Genomic DNA, 6,969 nt, shown 5'->3' on the forward strand with positions numbered 1-6,969 from the left:
CTGCTATATATATTATATATATCATGTTATAGTAGAAAAAATTATATTAGCATTTTCCAAATTTTATTTCAAGCAAAATTTATCCATTTTATTAGGAAGCAAATCTTTCCTTCAATCTTAGCAAACTACTAAGTAAAGATCTAGAGAAACCGATGCAAAACAAAGATAAAAGATTTCAGGCCGTGCAACCGTCGCTAGGCGAGGGAGGTTGAACACTTGCTGCTAGGTGACAATAGTTGGCTGGTGAAGAAGTGTGGTACCTTCTAGATCGTGCATATGTACCGAGAGACGAATAAGACAGCATATTGAGTCGCCTCTTTTGCTGTCCAGCATTTTGGATTTGTTCATCTTCAATCCACCAGCATTTCCCGCTACTATTTCCGTTTCCCAACGTAGCAATTTGGACAAGTCCCCACCACTTTCATTTGAATTGCAAAGACTGTTGTTAAAAATGGCCGGGCCTTGAACCTTGAGACCCACATCTAGGTGCCGTAGGCTAGTAGCCATAAGACCACCGGGATGCCTGGGACCTGAGGGCAGTTGTTCAAAACGGCTAGCTGTCCGAGACCACCGTGGGTCCCCCTCGTAGGCATTTGGTTTGGTGCCTCCAGCTTCGGTGAGCCTCCAATTTCAAAGCATGGAATTTGAAATATGATCCTTGTTTGACATCTAAGCTATGGGAAGCGTAAGTTGCTGTTGCAGACATGGATTAGATTCCAATTTGGCGTACTTTTGGATTGCATGTCAAGCAAAGGAACTAAATTTTCAAGCGGTTACTTGGAATCATGCAATAGCTTCTTTATTTTTCTTGGTCCAAGTGTTTGCTTCCAAGTCATTGGCATCAGTAATAAATGCAGGACAGTCCATAATGAGTGCTAAGAAATGTTGGTAGGGTTAGTGTTATTATTTTTCGCACAAAGTCCTTTGTGGGTGAGGTCATGGTTAGAATGTGAGGACAACTAAACATGTTAATTGAGGTGTGGAAAAATTGTCCTTGGTTTTATGGAAAGTCATCATGATGAAATGGAATTCGGTTGGTGCAACTACTAGATTAGTGGAGGTGATAAATGGCTCTGGTTGCATGAACTAAGTCGCAAGCTATAAGATTAATTATGAGGATTCTTGCTTGGTTTGGAACCACAACTAACTTACTTTAAGCTAAGTTTCATGCTATGCCATGCCAAGAGGACAAAGTTGAATTTCATTAGCAGTAGCAGTGGGAGCTATGAAGAGCTGAAGACTTATGTCTCTTTTTGTCATGTAACAATGAGGGGAAAAGGCTGAGACAATCTATGTAATGTTAGAGAAGCCATACTGCTGGTAATATTTTCCATTCTTGAAACCAAGCCAAGATTTTCAATAAAATTGCTACCTCATTTTGATTGTCCACCCAAGAGAACAGAGCTTTGTTAAAAATCTATAATTTTTATTACATAATTTATGTAAATCGTGGTAATAAAGCAATCCCTTTGATCAAAATTAGGGTTGTCACTCCCACCCATTAATCTGGTGCCCACTAGGCCAAAAGCAGAACCAGACCCGATGCAATAAATAAGTTGTATTGGGTTCCAAAATCATGCCTATTAACATTTTTGGGTCAGGCATGATTTGAGGTTTTTAGATTTGACTTGAACCCGAACTCAACCTATAATCATATAATTATCTGATTTATTACTTGTATACATATACACTTATATACAATACAATACAATACAATATAATATAATATATTAATTTTAATTTATATATGCTTTACTTTATAAATTCTTAGCATATAAAGTTTGTTCTATGAACTTATAAGGGCAAAAGGTATAAAAAATAATGTGTTAGAATATGCTTGAGTATAAATACTTAACTCTTTTTTTTTTGTATGCTGAAACCGATGATTCATACAATTCTAGTATGGATACATCCAAGAAGGTCAAAATACAACATTATTCTAGAGCGTACACAGGCAGCTCCCTCTCTCCAACCCAAAAGTGACTCCAAAGTGATTGGCCACGTACGAGACCATCTAGTTGTAGCCTCGTTGGTCTATCTGTAGAACATGCTTAGCCCTGAAAGACCACCCCGCTAGAGACCATAGCTTGGATGTCATGGATCAGAAGGTGGCACTCGCCCCTACCGCCGACAATCCGCCTGGACCAGCCAATGACTATAGTGAGTCCCCTCAAACAGTACCACACTAACTTGCAACACACGCCTCAGCTTAGCCTCCGGGCACCCGATGTGTTGAAGATCTGGCAACCACCAGCCACAATCACTCTGAAGTTCGGGCCCCCTAATAACAAAGCCTACACATCCCTCCTACCACCATCCAGCACGCATCCATCAAAATTGACCTTGAGGAAACTCGGGGGTGAGGGCTTTACAGGTGAAGAACACTATCCGAAACGCTACAACAAGTAGAAGTAAGCCCCAGGTGCCCCGAGTTATCAAAGGTCATTCATAGATCTAGCTGACTAATCTCCACCGCCTGACCCCGGGCCCACTCCACAACATTTCTAGAGAAGGACAGCTCTCGCCAAAAGTCCAAACATTTCTGGCTAGCCAGATCTGATAAGTATAAATACTTGACTTTAAGTAAAGCGGTTTTTTTATTTTAATCGATCATCACTACATAGTTAATCATCAATTGCTTATTCATGATTTGATTCTTGTGCATGTATGGATGTTTCTTTGATAAACTTCTCAAAGCTTGGACTGTTTTAATCTTCTCCAATCCTTCAAGTTACAACATTTGATACTTGATAGGTAACATGGACTCGACCTCTACCTGACCCAATTCGATGTCATTTTTAATTACTCGAATCCATACCTAACCCAATCCTTCTGGATATGGAATGGGAAGAAAAATTAAACCCAAAAATTTTATTTATATAATGCTTTACTTTAATAAATTCTTGGCATATAAAGTTTGTTCTATAAACTTATAAAGGCAAAAAGTATAAACATAATATGTTAGAAATATGCTTGAGTATAAATACTTGACTTTTTTTTTTTTTGCTGAAACGGATGATTCAAACAATTCTAATACAGATACATCCCAAGAAGGTCAAAATATAACATATTCGGAATGCACAAGGCAGCTCCCTCTCTTCAACCCAAAAGATGTCTCCAAGTATTTAGCCACATACGAGGCCACCCAATCTGCAACCCCGTTGGCTTCTCTGTAGACATGCTTAGCCTGGAGGGTCACCCTGCCCAGAGATCATGGCTTGGATGTCACAAATCAGGGGGTGACACTTGCCCTTACCGCCGACAATCTGTTAGACCCAGCCAATGACCGTAGCCGAATCCCCTTCGAACAGTACACATTAACCTGCAACATACGTCGAGCATAACCTAGACTGGGCCATGCTGCCTCAGCTCCGCCTCCGGGACCAAAATGTTGAAGATCTGAAAACCACTAGCCATAATCACCCTAGACTTCGGGCCTCTGATAACAAAATCTGCACCCTTCCTCCTGCCGCTATCCAGTAGGCATCCATCGAAATTGACTCTGAGAAAACTCGGAGGTGGGGGCGCCTGGTGAAGAGCACCATTCGAGACGCTACACGAGCAGAAGTAGAGGCCCAGGTGCCCCGAGCTATCAAAGGTCCATCCAACATATCTGCCTGACTAATCTCCACCACCTGACCCTAGGTTTGCTCCACAACAATTTCCGGAGAAGGACAACTCTCGCCAAAAGTCTAAATATTTCTAGCTAGCCAGATCTGATAAGTATAGATACTTGACTTTAAGTAAAGCATATTTTTATTTTTAGTCAATCATCGTTACATAGTTAAATCAATTGCTTATTCATGATTTGATTCTTGTGCATGTATGGATGTTTCTTTGATAAACTTCTCAAGGCTTGGACTGTTTTATCTTCTCCGGTCCTTCAAGTTATAACATTTGATACTTGATAGGTACATGGACTCGATCTCTACCTGACCCCAATTCGATGTCATTTTTATTACTCGAATCCATACCTAACCCAATCCTTCTGGATATGGAATGGAAGAAAAATTAGACCCAAAATCTTAACATGTGGGTCCAGCTTTAGTGAAACCTGGACTTGATCCAACTGAATGGCATCCCTAGGTCAAATTAATTACCTGGTAGAAGGTTCTAAGTGTAGGAAACTTGAACAAAGACCATACATGTACTGTCAGATTGTCAACATATATGTGCTCATCTCTTTCATACTATGTTTCCAAATGTCCACAGATATGCCTAGAACCGAGAATAGGGCAAAATTTAGAACCTCAATCTATAAAAGGATATCTAGATTCTCATTTGAGGTTCCTAATTCCTTGAGTGAGTATAGAGCTGAGAAATATCTGAGAATGAGATAAATGGAAGCTAATGAAGACTAAATTTATTAAGAAAATTTGTCGAACAAGCTGTTATGAAACATCAATAAAAAATGCCACTATAAAACATCTACTAAATTAGACTGAATTAGAGGTCCTTTTCATAACTTGAGAAAGTATCTTCAATAATTATTTCATAAGAGAAAAAAGAGTTTGTATGCATCTACTGCATCTTAGAATCTGTAATTTAATAATTTGCATACTGAATTGAATCACTAATAATTGTGTAAACCTTATCACGCCTCAGAGTTAAATATTAGGGAGTAAGGAACACATTTTAGTATATCCTGTTTTGCAACCATTTTTTTTAGTTTTCTACAGAATATTAGACTTAAAAATATAAACAAATCTAACCTATTTAGTTTCAACTTTAGATTCATCTTCTCGTTGCATTCATTGCCAACATTCAAAGCCCTAACAAAGTCTACTTTGACAATGTAAGTAGAAATCCGCTGAAAAATAAAAAGCAAGAGTATGACATTCATATTAGAAGGAAAAGGTGGCCAAGGTTAACACAACTTCATAGCGGAAAAATTCTGGGTGTTAAAGTATTTTTTCAAATTCTGAACCTTGTTCTATAACTCTCTCTGTTTCTTATTAGTCAGCAACACTTACTGCTTAGTTATCTTCTGTTCTTTCTTACTGTTGAGATATTACATCATAGAAAGAAGAGGCTAGGTTGATAAGGAAGAAAAAAGATGTCAGAACAGAATGATGATGGTCCATTTGTCTTGAATCCTCCTTATATATGATGAGGCCACACCATTTTGTCAATATTTTGTTCCTTTAGGTATGCATTATAGACAACTGATATTCTGCACCTCTTTCATGCATTCATGATGACAAAGATACAATTCATAGTTTCTCATAATCCAAACACATAACACCTGAACTTTAGGCCACCCTCTTATCATTGTATTTACCATTTCTTTCTCTCATGGTAGTAAGTCATGCAAATACCTAAATTTTTTCAGTTTTTGGTTACTATAGAAGGGAATTCACCAATACTTGGTGAATGAGAGTTCATAAAGCTGATTCAAATGGTCGAGAGAAATCATGAAGATTATCATGATTTTAGGTTACTATCGAAAATAACAAGAATCAATAGGAATAAGAGACAATTTTATCCTATAAAGTTAGTAAGTGGTCGATCCATTCAATTTCCATGTGGGTAGATGAACATGCAAAGCTTCATAAAGTTAGCAGACGTTTTTTTGTCTTATGAATGTCTAACAAATTCTATCTAATCAACTATGGCCCATCAATTATAAAGATAAAATTTTCCTTAGTACTAAATTATGTAATGGACCCTCTCGATTCCCCTCAGCTCCCCTGGTGCAAAACATACACAATAATATAGAAAGGCTATGAAATACATGAGAACTTAAATATTATATATATATATGCATGCCTCTGTGTGTGTGTGTGTGATCTATTAATAATTTGCTGCATATGTTAGAGAAAAGTAATATAGAGATTATTGTGCTTTAGCTTGCTGGTTCAGATTAAGGTCATGCATGCTAGAAGAGAAATCATAAGGGAAATGGGTAATAGTACCCTTCACCAATCACGTAGCATAAAAACTGGTTTGGTTGTTGTTACTCTATGTGGTGCCCTTACGCTAGGTTATCACCCTCGTGTCTCCGCTTATAGTGTAGATAGATTTGTCTCCAAAGTACACGGCGATTTTGTTTGGGCCAATCATGGATCCGTGTCAGAGCCACTATATGATTTTTTTTTTATTTTGTTGGCCGCATTCACACCATTGCGTGTGAGTCACCGTTGTACCAAAAAAAAAAAAAAAAAAAGCGGCCCTTAGTGAACCGGTCTTATGCCGGTTTTTAACTTTTGGGGGTTGAATTGGGGGGCTGCCTATCACCACTACCTCTTTTATGCGGATCCTGTCCTTAGATTCTCCCTCCAGGAAAGATGCTTTGCCTTTCAAATTCCATGTACCACCTCCTAGTATCTCATTTACCAAGAAACCCTCGCTCATAAATAAATACCAATAGCCCACGTGAGGGTTCCTTCGTCAATTTGTAAATGCTCAAGGTTCGTTTAGTAAAAAGGAAATTTACGCTCCCACGACACGCAACGGCTCGTGGAAGGGAAAGGAATGTTTCCAATTCCAAGCCACAGGGGCTCCAAAACCCTGGAGTCGATCCGAAGAGTTCTAGGGTTCCGATGGGCAGGGCCGCGGGCGACGACGGCGGCCGCGGTAGTGGCGCTGCTGGTGTACTGGGTGCTGAGCCGGAGGCTGCCAGGGAAGGCGGGAGAGAAGGGGAGCGGGAAGAGGAGGAGGTTCGTCCGGCGGCCGACACAGGCCCCGGCGACGTGGCGGGATGTAGTGGCGACGCTGGCGGAGACGGTGCGGTTCACATACTCGGAGACGTTAGGGAAATGGCCCATCGGGGACCTGGCGTTCGGCATCAACTATCTAATGAGGCAGCAGGTCAGTTGGGTTTTGATCAATTTGGATCAATTTGTTCGAATTATTATCCAAGCAGCGACATTTTTTATGGTTATTTATTTTTATACAGCTTAGGGGTTTTCTTTGAGTATAAATGAGAAAATTGCAACCAATTAGATGATTTCTAACAGAATATTCAAG

This window comes from Phoenix dactylifera, unplaced genomic scaffold, assembly GCF_009389715.1.
Source record: "Phoenix dactylifera cultivar Barhee BC4 unplaced genomic scaffold, palm_55x_up_171113_PBpolish2nd_filt_p 001570F, whole genome shotgun sequence".
NCBI lineage: Eukaryota > Viridiplantae > Streptophyta > Magnoliopsida > Arecales > Arecaceae > Phoenix > Phoenix dactylifera.